This window comes from Ochotona curzoniae, unplaced genomic scaffold (assembly GCF_017591425.1).
Source record: "Ochotona curzoniae isolate NIBS_2020 unplaced genomic scaffold, NIBS_Ocur_1.0 contig_3527, whole genome shotgun sequence".
NCBI classification, from domain to species: domain Eukaryota; kingdom Metazoa; phylum Chordata; class Mammalia; order Lagomorpha; family Ochotonidae; genus Ochotona; species Ochotona curzoniae.
In genome coordinates this window covers 146,115-157,189 of record NW_024465897.1, presented here as the reverse complement: position 1 = coordinate 157,189, position 11,075 = coordinate 146,115, and positions in this window count along the sequence as shown.

Below are 11,075 nucleotides of genomic sequence, written 5' to 3'. Positions count from 1 at the left end.
TGCCTTGCTTCTAAAGCAAATGTATACATATCCATCACCATACCACCGTGTGCAAAAAGCATGCAACATCATGCTCCTGAAATCATACCCTCTGGTGTTCTGGAGTTAGTTTGCACAAGTTCAGAGGAGTCCTTCAAACTTGGTGGTTGTTTACAAGGCAGTTGCTAAGTGCTTGATAGCCAGTGTCAACTATGGTGCAATTAATCACACCAGGAAAACTGATATGTATCACAAACCTGAGCTCCGTGGGGTTTTTCCCCTTAAAATGTTAGGTGATAAACATTTACCTACATTCTCTGTATCCTACCATTCCCATCCAGCTCAAGCATGATTGTCTTTAGAATGTTTTCTCTACAAACACAGGTTTTAATGGTGGTTTTCCAATTTAGTCACACAGTGAAATGCTTTGACAACATGTAAGAATATACTGAGTATTAAATAGCACTGCAGAACCACTCTTGTGAATTTTCTGGGGCTTTGATCAATTCCTAGATGTTTCTATTTTGAAATCAGGCTGAAGCTTACTGAATTGGGACATTTATCACAATTTCTGTAAATTACCTGCTTAAACTCTGATCTTCCCAGAAATGAAAGTGCTATGATGGTTAAGTTCTATCTGATTTTTAATTCACAGGGCTCATTAAATATGTATGTGCTGACATCAAATAGGGAAGCAACTAATATTTCCTGAATGTAGAATAAGCAACTACATGGTGATAAAGATTTAGAGCATGCCCAGCACTTGTGTTATTTCTAAGTTCCCAGGACCATACTCACGAGAGGAAGATGAGGGCTCCTGTCTCAGTCACGATGGTTGACACCCAGTCAGAATGTGTCTGGCTTACTCATGTTCAAGAAAGACCTGTTGAGGTGAAGCGGCTGTCACCACGATTGACTGAAGTGTTGATGCCTCTCTGGCCTCAGGTTTGAGTCCAAGGTGAGGGAAATTCCCAGGAGAGCGTCCTGGCTGAGAAGTTCTGTGCTGTGGTCAGAGCCAGGTCGCTGTCCAGGAGGAGTAGCCAGCATTGTTGGCCCAGGAAAGCTGAAGCGCATCTCCCCAACAGAAAACTAATTCCAACTGGATACAAGGGCTGAGTATAAAGAAAAGCCTTGTGAGGACATGGAACTTCTCTGGGCTGCTGGATTGCTCCAAAAGGATCTGAAAGACTCCTGAGGATGAGCAGCTGAGTCCCATCAAAGGCCCAGGTTTGTGTAGGGATGTTCAGAGACAGAGTACCTTCCCTTGGTAACAGCAGAAGGTGTGGATCCTGACCCTGCTTTGTTCTTCATGGGTCCTACCTCACCTCTGCAGCAGGTGCATCAAATATGGTTCCACAACATACTTGAGAAATAACACCGGGTAGCTATTACAGAGAGAAGGAGAGATAGTGAGAGAAGGTCTTCCATCTGGTGGTTCACTCTCCAAATAGCCACAATGAGAAAGACCTGTTGAGCTGAGCTGATCTAAAGATGGGAACCAGGAGCTGTTTCTGGGTCATCGACATGAGTGCAGAGACCCAAGACACTGGGCCATCCTCTACTGCTTTCCCAGCCCATAGGCAGAATACTGGATCAGGAGTGGAGCAGCTGGTGCCACAGAGTGGATGATTAGCCTGATACGTCGCTGCACAACTCCACATTTCTGACCTTTCTTAAAAGATTTGTTTGTTTTTACTGGAAAGACAGATTTGCAGAGAGAAGGAGAGACAGAGAGAAAGATTTTTCCATCCACTTGTTTACTCCCCAGATGGTCACAATGGCTAGAACTGAGATCATCAGAAGCTGAGACCCAGGAGTTTCTTCCGGGTCTCCTATGCAGGTGCAGGGTCCCAAGGCTTTGGACCATCCTGCACTGCTGCCTCTGACTGCAAGCATGGAACTGGATGGGAAGTAGAATGAAATCCACCCTTCAAAAACAGCGGACAAGCAAACCCTAAGGGAATACATTACCGCCAGAGCAAGCATACAGAAATGTTTAAGGGAGTCCTACACTAGAAATAAAAGATCGGGGGTTACTATTGTGGCACAGCAAGGTAAGCTACCACCCACAACACCAACAACCTGTACGAGTGTGGGTTCAAGTCCTACCAGCTCCAGTTCTGATACAGCTCTCTGTTAATGCTCCTGGAACAGTACCCCTACCACCAGATAGAAAGTTCCAGGCTCCTGGCTTTGGCTTCACCCAGCCCTGTACATCGCAGAGTAAACCAGCGAATAGAAGAGCCCTTTCTCTTTCTCTACCAATCTCTCTCTTTCTCTCTGTAATGAAGCCTTTCAAATAAATAAATCCTTTTTTTAAGATTTATTTATTTTTATTACAAAGTCAGATAGACAGAGAGGAGGAGAGACAGAGAGGAAGATCTTCAGTCCAATGATTCACTCCCCAAGTGAGCGCAACAGCCAGTGTTGTGCCAATCCAAAGCCAGGAACCAGGAACCCCTTCCAGGTCTCCCACACGGGTGCAGGGTCCCAAAGCCTTGGGCTGTCCTTGACTGCTTTCCCAGGGCACAAGCAGGGAGCTGGATGGGAAGTGGGGCTGCCGGGATTAGAACCGGCGCCCATATGTGATCCTGGCGCGTTCAAGGTGAGAACTTTAGCTGCTAGGCCACGCCACCAGGCCCAATAAATCCTTTTGATAAAGGAATTTTTTAAATTAATGACTATTCCCCAGCAGTAAAAAATTACCTAGATTGCATTGTTACATTGTTGCTGGAAGAAAAGCAGAAAAGAGCCGGGGGCATTTTGGGCCTGGTTAATGCCAAATTCGTGTTAGCCATGTCAGTGTGCCAGCATAGTTGTCTATTTTTGCTTGCTTGTTTGTTTGTTTGTTCATTTGGGGGTTTTTTTGTTGTTTTTTTTTATATGTAGGGGGTAAAATTGGCATGAGGCTAGGAACCCAGGCCAGAATGTATGTGTGATCCAGGCAGGCAGACAAAGCCCCAGGCTGGCACGGTACCCCGCCAGAGGACTGGGCTTAGGAATCTACGTGCTAGTGGGCATGGGGAGTTGTGAGTTGCTCAGGGATGGGAGTCTGCAGGTGTGCGGGAGGGAGGACTACTGGGGGAGATTGTGACAGGTGAAGAGTTCTGGGGGACTTCCACCAACCAGACTACTGCACTTTCAAGTAAATGAGGGAACTGACACCAAGTGGTTTGGAGGAGGAAAACTGGAGGACTTATCAGGGCAGGACCAATACACCCGCCCATGTGGAAGGCTGAGCTGGGCCTATTGGTCTCAAACACCATCTACCAGTACACATGAAAGTTAGGGCTTGGGGACCTGCATGGTAGGGCTTGACCACAGTACCCAGCATTGAGTGTCAGGGCAGGGGGTAGACTGCATCAGGCTGGGCCATGACACTAGCCAGCATGCAAGAGAACCAGATCTGAAAGCAAATTTTGTGGGAGATTTGTGGGCTCACTCCTTGTGACTGCCACCCCAGCTGATTTGCTCAAGGCCTAGGAACGGTGATGCAACAAGCTGGGCATGACCATAAAACTCAGCAACAATCGTGGATACTGGGGTTGGGAAAATGCTGGACTGGTCCAGGCTGTAGCACATGCAGGTACATGGAAGAACCGAGCGTGGGACAGGCTGAGCTGCAACATCCATCACATACACGAAGGCTGACGCTGAGGGACAGACTGTGCCAGGTAAGGGCCTGGCACCCCCTGGCACACATGAGATCTGGGTCTGGGAATGAACCTGGTGGGGGAACTTGGGGAACTTCCCTGGTGGTACATTGCTCCCACTGGTGAGCATGTGAGTTGGCTGGGTATTGGTCAGGCTGGGCAGGGCTGTTGCACTTGTCAGTGGGTGTGTGGGTTGGCTTAGGGATGGGGGTGTGGCTTTGTCCGGGCTAGGCCAGGCAGTAGCACACAGGCACAAGCTGGAGCCAGGATGAAGTGTGGACCATGCTGGGTAGACTAGGCTATCAGACCTACTGATTTATGTAAAAAGGAAGAGGGCAGGCTGGGCAGGGCTAAGTTGCAACATCCACTAGCAGGAGTTGGGACAGGGGGCAGGCCAGGCCAGGCCCATCCTGCAACATCAATAGTACAGGCCAAGCCTAGTGCTGGGTTATCCCTGGCTGGGTCAGAGCAACCACCAGCACATGCAGGATCTGTGACTGGATGCAGACCCAGTTGGGGAGCTAAGGGCAAGCCTCAGCTGGGCTGTGATTCCCATTAGTGAGTGCAACAGCTTGAATTGGTGTGACAAACTGGACTGGACATGAATGTTGCATCCCTCGGCATGGATGTGGACTGAGTCTGGGGTGTACCAGACTGAGCTAAATTCCAACATCTACTTGTGTCACAAGAGCAAGCGTGGGCATAGGACATGCTGAGCTAGGTCTTGGTACCTGCTGAACCACGTGAGAGCTGGGTCTGGGGGTGTGACAAGCAGGGCCGGGCTGTAGCATTCAACAGTAAGAACTGGAATGGGGGTGAGCTGGTTGGGCAAGGTGACTGTACCTGCCAGGACAGGAGGTGGGCCAAGTCAGGTTAGGCCAAGAACCCATCAAAGTGTGTCAGATCTGTAACTGGGAGGTGATATGATACAGGAGCTTGAAGAACTCCTCTATCAGGATGTAATCCCTGCAGGTGAGCACAAGAACCAAAGCTGGGAGCAGTCCAGACCAGGACAGGTTATACTACCCTCTGGCATATGTCTAGGTCAGGTCTAGGGGTGGGCTAGGCTAGGCCAGCTCACAACACCCATTGGCAAATGTGAGAATCAGGGATGGAGAATAGCCAGTTCACATTAGGCCTGGGACTGGGGGCTGCCTGGGCTTGGCTAGTCTGTAGCAACCACCAACATGAGCTGGGTCTGGAGGCAGACCAGACCAAGCCACACTGCAGCACCCGCTAGTGTATGCTGATATGATGCAAGACATGCCAGACCGGGTAGCAGCAACCACCAGCACACATAAAATCCAGGGGAGAGGAGCCAGGTATGGAGGCTGTGAGGAATCTGCTGCTGGGCCACTGCTCCTGCTGGTGAGCAAAACACACCAAAACCCATTGGTGTGTACAAGGGCCATATGAGATGTGGGACAGACCAGACCAGTCTATAGTACACACCGGCCTACACAGAAACCAGGGTGGGAGGTGGGCCTGATAGGAGTTACTGATGACTGCTCCAACCAGGCCACAATTCCCACTGATGCATATTAGAGCCGAATGAGTGGTGAGAAGAGATGCCCTGAATCATAGCATTCATTGATTTGTGTATGAGACGGGGCTGGGGGCAGACTGACTGGGTGGCTGCAACCACCAGTATGTGTGTAGGCTAATGTGGGTGATGAACTGAGCCAGACCCTGCACTGGCTGGATAAGCACGAGTCAGGTCTGGGGTCACCTTTGGTGAGATGCCTTTGCGTACCCGCTCCCCAAACTGAACTGCTGGACTTACAACTCCAACCATGGGGAAAATCACATGGTGTGTGGCTTGACTGTGGAGTGCAAGTGTCAGGCCCAGAGGCACATGAGAAATATGACAACCACTTCATTGGAGCCTGTAGAGGATGTCTAGTACCACGAAGGAAAAAATAAGCTGGGCAGCTCTCCTGGCTGTGCTTTGATAGTGAATATCGTAGGCAAGTGGAGACTCTAAGGTGGACTATGTCAGCCAATGGACCTTGGAAGGATTTCCTCATCCTTGGAGCAGCAAAATTAACAGCAACTCAGAACTATTGAAACTACCTAAGCAGTACCCTCTGAACACACTCCACATCAGGGACCCTGAGATGATACTGGGTGGACATCCCCTATTTGCGGGTACTAATGTGTTTGGGCTACTGTGAGCAGCCCTCTCCCCTTCTTTCCTCACTTTCCCTAGACGCAGGAAGTAAAAAGGAGAGTGGAAACAATTGTCTTATCCACTTTCCCCATTCCTTGACCTTCCACACCCTAATCAGTGCACACGGGCATGCCTCCTTCTTAACTGTGCAAACATCCTCAAAAACAAAATAGATTTATTTTTTAAAAGATTTATTTTTATTATTTTTTCATTGGAAAGGCAGATTATACAGAGAGGAGAGACAGAGAGGAAGATCTTCCGTCCGATGATTCACTCCCCAAGTGAGCGCAACGGGCCGATACTATGCCAATCCGAAGCCAGGAGCCTCTTCCGGGTCTCCCACGTAGGTGCAGGTTCCCAAAGCTTTGGGCTGTCCTCGACTGCTTTCCCAGGCCACAGGCAGGGAGCTGGAAGGGAAGCGGGGCTGCCGGGATTAGAACCGGCGCCCATATGGGATCCCGGGCGTGCAAGGCGAGGACCTTTAACCACTTGCGCCACCGCGCCGGGCCCCAAAATAGATTTATTATCAGAAAAAAATTAATGACTACAAGAAAATCCATGAGCGTTCAAACATACCAGCAGATGAGGATCATCAACAGAAAGAGGAAAGAATTACATTTTACAATGACAGAGAACACAAATGTTAGTAAGAGAAGCAGAGAGAAATCAGAGAGAAACAGAGGCCACAAGGAATTATAAAACAATAAGTAGTTACGACTATGACAGGAAAGGCACAGCACATTAAGCTGCCACCTGCAATGCCAGCATCCCACATGAACACCAGTTCAAGTCCCGACCACTCCACTTCGGATCCAGATCCCTGATAATCCACACCAAAAGTCATAGAAGATGGCCCCATGTACTTGGGCCCCTGCCACCCATGTGGGAGACCAGATGGAGTCCCAAGCTCCTGGTTTCAGCCTGGCTCAGCCATGGCCACTGTGATCATTTGAGGAGTAAATCAGCAGATGACACTTGTATCTATCTGTCTCTCTCCCTGTCTATGTAAGTCTTTCGAGGAAATAAATCTTTACAAAAAGAAGAGAAGGGTCTGGAGTGATTGCCTAGTTGCTAGTTCCTCACCTTGTATGCACCAGGATCCCATATGAGCGTGTGTTCATGTCCTGGCTGCTCTACTTCCTATCCAGCTCTCTACTTGCAGCCTAGGAAAGCAGTAGAGGGTGACCCAAAGGCTTGGGACGCTGCACCCACACGGGAGATTCTGAAGAAGCTCCTGACTGCGGATCAGCTCAGTTCCGGCTGTTGCAGCCACTTGGGTAGTAAACCAGTGAAGAAAAAATCTTTGTCTTTCCTTCTTTCTGCAGATCTGTCTTTCCAATAAAAACAAATAAATCTTTTTAAAAAGAAAAAAAATGAAGGTAAAGAGAGAAAGAAGAGAATGAAAGTTCTTATCAGTAATAACCTTAACAAATATATGTGAATTCATTTTCCAAATCAAAATGTATAGGCAGACTGAATTGATTTTTTTAAAGACTGAATGATGTGCTGCCACCAAGAAATCCAATTCACTAGGCTGAGAGGTTGGAAGAAGATTTTCCATACAAATGGAAAACAACAGACTTCAAACAAAAACTAAAAAGCTACAAGGACGGTCATTGCATATTGATAAAAGTATTAATTCAGCAAGAAGAGACGAAAGAGTAAATACACACACATTCAACATCAAATTAACCAAATAACTGCAAAGCTATCTGGGGAATTTAACACTCCACTATAAGCAAAGACAGATCATCCAGATGGAAAAATCACCAAAGATACATCAAAGTTGAACCATCCGATAGGACAAACTGACTCAAATGAGCGTTGATAAGAACACCTTAACCCAACCGCTGTAAAGTGCACGTTCTCTCATCTGTAGACAGAATGCTCTCCAGGAGAGAAGGTATATTTGGTCACAAATCAAGTCCTGATAGATTTCTAGAAATCAAAATCATATCATGTATTTTGACAGACAGCAGTGAAATAAAACTAGAAATCAGCAAGAACAACATGGAAAAGTTTAAACACGTGGATCCTATCTCACGCTTTTGAATGACCAAGGAATCATTAAAGACACTTGAAAGGAGTCTTACATAGTTCTTGAAACAAATGAAAGCAAAAACCTAACGTTTCCAAGTCTGTTGGATACAGCAAAAAAAAAAAAGGAAGTGAGAAATACGCTTTACTGACTTCCTGCCATCACACATGGTGCTGCAGCAAACACGGGGTACAGTAGGTGTTTGGTATATGGATTTTATTTCCTCTGGCTACAGATCCACTAGTGGGATTTCTGGAACACAGAGTAGTCCTATTTTTAATTTCTTGGAGCAAACCCATACTACTTCCCATAGCTACTGTGCTCACCTACATTCCCCAAAAGTCAATATTAAGCGCTCCTTTTTCTCCACATCTATGCCACCATTTGTCACTTTCTTTTTGTCTTTTATTAGGAATGTAGAACATTTTTTTTTTCACATATTTGTGGGCCATTTGAACATCTCCTCTAACTATTCAGATAATTAAATCAGATCGTTAGGGTTTCTTTTATTTTGCTTTGCCTGCTGTTGTTTGCTTTTATATTACAGATCTTAATCCCTGATCAGGTGGCTTGCAAACATGTTCTCTCATTCTATAGTTGTTTTTCACACTTGCTTATTGTCTTATGCTGTGCAAAAATTGTAGTTCCATGTAATCCCATCTCCCTATATGTTATTTTGCTGTCCTTGCATTTATGTACTTGTTCAAAACATCATTACACAAATCAAGGCCATATTCCCCGCCACCAAGTGTTCTAGTATCATTAGAATTTCAGGTTTAACATTCAAATCTTTGTCGTGCCTCATTCTTCTACCTGTGAGCAAGCAGGTTTCTCTGCATCATTTATTCAATACAGGATCCTTGTCTGGATGTGCGCTCTTGGCACCTTCATCAAGCCATTTGATTCTAAGTGCATTTTTTATTTGTTTATTTTTATTTGAAAGGCAGATTTTACAGCTTAGGAGAAACAAAGAGGTCCCCAGTCTGCTGGTTCTCTCCCCCAAGTGATCACAATGGCCCCAGCTGAGTCGATCCAAAGCCAGGAGCCAGAAGCCTTCTCTGGATCTCCCCCCATGCCGGTGCAGGGTCCCAAGGCTTTGGGCCGTCCTGGACTGCTTTCCCAGGCCACAAGCAGGGAGCTGGAAGGGAAGTGGAGCTGCCGGGATTAGAACTGGTGCCCATATGGGATTAGTTTATTATGTCTCCGACCAGCCCCTCAGTTCCACAATCTTCTTTCTGTTATCTCAATCTCTCTCTCTTTTTAATTTCTCTGATAAATTTCTGAATCACATTCTTGCGTTCTCATGGATTCTGTTCAGCTTTCCCCTAACGGCTGTTTTGAATTCTTCTGCGGTAGATCCGTGTCTGGCGTCTGGCTGCTTGCGGCTGCTGAGGTGGTGCATCCCACCGGCTCCTGGGGCATGAGTCTGTATCTTTGCACTGAACAAATGGTGCCCTTTGCAGTCTTTGCTATCTTGTTTGGAGTCTGTTTTTGAAGTCTGGCCTGTCTGGTGAGTTTGTGAGGACCACCAGGTTTCCTTGCTTCCTTTTTGGCATTAGATGGCAGCCTAAGCCCATAGGTCCCGCAATAGTATTTTCAGTTTACAAGATGGCCAAGTTGTTGGGACCTGAGAATGGTCAAGTTCGTATGGGATTTGCTCCTGGAGGAATAAGGTGGCAAATCTCCCACAGAATGGCGCCTGTTTGGACAAACTCCCAGGATTCCTCCAATCCCCTGCTGGGACGCAGTCCGCCGAATTCCAGCCAGGCTTTCTCTGGGCCCACTCTGCTTTTGTTGTTAGCCGACTTGGAGATCTACAGCCCCACTTCTCTAGTCTCTGTTTTCAGAATTGCTATTCTTTATGGCTTTTCAGAGCTCTGCACCTGATGCACTCAGCCTCTGTCCTAAGACCTGAGATATTCTGGCTGGGAATCTTGTGACATGATTTGTATCCTGTAGTGGAGAATGAAGCTAACTTTCTTCCCCGCTGCTGGCTGATGTGGGTCTGTGGTTCCACTAGTTGGTCTTTAGAGGAAGGGTTTCGTCACACAGCGTTGTTTTGACACCTCACCCATATTGCAACATGTATTATTAACTTGCTCCTTTCGCATTGCCAAACGTTATATAATTGAACTAAATTTTTAGATCTAAAAATGTGTAAATATTGGGCTGATTCCATCGTTTTTGTCATTATGGATAAAATTGTTATAAATTCTGGGTAGGAAGCGGGGAGGTACTGCTCCAGGGTACAAAGCTTTAGTTATCTAAGATGAGGTTGTTCTAGAGACCCATTGTACTGCATAATTCCTATGGTGAGCACTTTTGCACTGAATATTCAAAATTTTGCTAAGATGGGAAATCTTTTTTTTGTTTATTTGTGACCAACTACATTGGATTCCTAATGCAAATGGGATCCAGTGTAATGTTTGTCTTTCTAGGTTAAGTTTATTTAACTTAGCACAATGCCCTGTAGGGTCACACTTTCTCTGCTGTATCTTAAAGCTTAACTTGCTTAACTGTACAAAGCCTATTTGTTTTTCCTTTTGATGCTTGTGATTTAAATGTCCAGCCAAGAATCTGGGGTCCAACTTAAATGTCTGTAGTTTTTAAAAATTATTTTTTACAGACTACATTTTGAAACATGAGACTTTCTGGTTTATGTGGGGTTTTTTTAAGTTTATTTTTAAATTTTTCTTGAAATAGATGAATAAAGTGAAACAGAGGCACAGAGACAGATATCGTGTGCACTGGTTCATTCTCGCTCAGTCCGGCTCTTTGACATGGCTGACCAGCCCCTAGGGCGCACTTCACAGGGAGCTGGAACACAAACGGAACCTGCACGCCCATCCCGGCCCTCAGGTGTGGCATGTGGGGTACTGACTTCACCACCAGGCCAAGTGCCCACCTGTTAACACAAAATCTCAAAAATGGGTAACTATGTGAAAAATAAATGAGATAGTATTGGCATTTATTCTTTCACATATAGATATCCCATGCAGTTCCCATGTCATTGAATGAAAAACCACTCGTTGCTACATGGAGAAGTCCTGGTGTCCTTGTTGAAAAGAAATGTACCAAGTTCTTGGCTTCCATTTGCTGCATAAACTCCTAAAATTCTACCTCCTCTTCTTCTATATCAAACTCCCTTATAAATGCTGGCTCTCTTCATGTTCTGGCCACAGAAATTTACAGTGGCTGATGTTATTTTTTTTTTTGGCTTGTTTGTTGCTGTTGT